Raw genomic sequence first — 1386 nt, 5'->3', positions numbered from 1 at the left:
GAGGCAGGAGGATCGTTGCAAGTTCGAGACCAGCCTGGGCTACAAAGTGAACTCAAGGTCAGCCTGAACTCCACACTGAGACCCTGTCTCAAAAAGACACCCCCCCAAAACAAAAGAAACAGAATTTTAAAATGCACCCTGACTAGTTATGTAAATTGGTAATTTTTAAAAGCATAACTGATAATTTGGTTCCTTTTTTTTTTTGGTCTGTTTTTCTTCCAGTACCAGGAATTGAACTCACGACCTTGTGCTTTCCAGGTAGGCGCTTTGCCGCTGAGCTAAATCCCCAGCCCCAAGATTCCTTTCTTCATAAAATGGAAATTTAAATATCTCTGCTGATAGTCTTGAGGTTATCATCATGCCATGAGTAGCGCGGGTGTGGCACATCTAGTTTCACCTAGAAAGGTGCCCATGGTACACGCCTTCTCCAAACAAACTGTGCATAACAAAATGTATACAGTCCGTGCGTGAGAAAGAGCATTTCTCAGATACAAGGCCGCCCCTCTGGGCACTGTTTTATTTAGGTTTTGTGTTATTACTTATAGATTTATAGATTAATTGCACATAACATATTTTTGTACATTTAAACCCCGAGGATAGAAAAAAATAATTTTTGCTTAAAAATATTATTCCAAGTAGCCTTTTTTTTTTTTTTTTTTTTTGTCTTTTTGAGACAGGGTCTTGATATGCAGCTCAGGCTGGCCTTGAGCTCACTTTGTAGCCCAGGATGGTCTCAACCTCGCAACGATCTTCCTGCCTCAGCCTCCCAAGTGCTGGGATTACAGGTGTGCACCACCACGCCTGGCAGCCATTTGGTTTGTATTAGGAGAAAGCCAAACTTCTGAGCTGTGTCTGCCAAATCAGAATCATCAGCTGTGCTGGAGAATCAGCTCTGCAGTGCGCTTCACAGGGACTCTCCCACGTCCAGGCAGCACCTCTGTCCCACAGCAGCCAGATGATGACAATTCCAGGTCTGCCCTTGTGTGTGGTTTCCCTTTTTTTTTTTTTCCCTTTTCTGGATTAACTGTGTTATTGAATTATTTCCTCTTTTGACCTCTCTGCTGACCTTCTATTTGAATTACTTATCAATCCTTCCAGCATGTCCTCAGAGAGCTCCACAGGGGGAAGTTCTGGAGAGGGAAGCGTCAAAGGAGGAAGTTGGGGTATTGGAATGTCCTTGGCTTTCCTGGTATTTGCTGCAAACCTCTGCCAGGTTGAAGAGGCTGCAGCATTTTCTCAATGTGGTGGCAAGATCTACAGCTCTGATTTTTCTACAAAATCAGCATCCACACCCACATCAATTTTCTACCAAACCTTTTAGAAGTCTGGCCTGGCCGGGCGTGGTGGCGCACACCTGTAATCCCAGCACTTGGAAGGCTGAGGCAG

This window comes from Chinchilla lanigera, unplaced genomic scaffold (genome assembly GCF_000276665.1).
Source record: "Chinchilla lanigera isolate Chin_1 unplaced genomic scaffold, ChiLan1.0 scaffold00012, whole genome shotgun sequence".
Classification (NCBI taxonomy): domain Eukaryota; kingdom Metazoa; phylum Chordata; class Mammalia; order Rodentia; family Chinchillidae; genus Chinchilla; species Chinchilla lanigera.
This window is presented reverse-complemented; position numbering follows the sequence as displayed.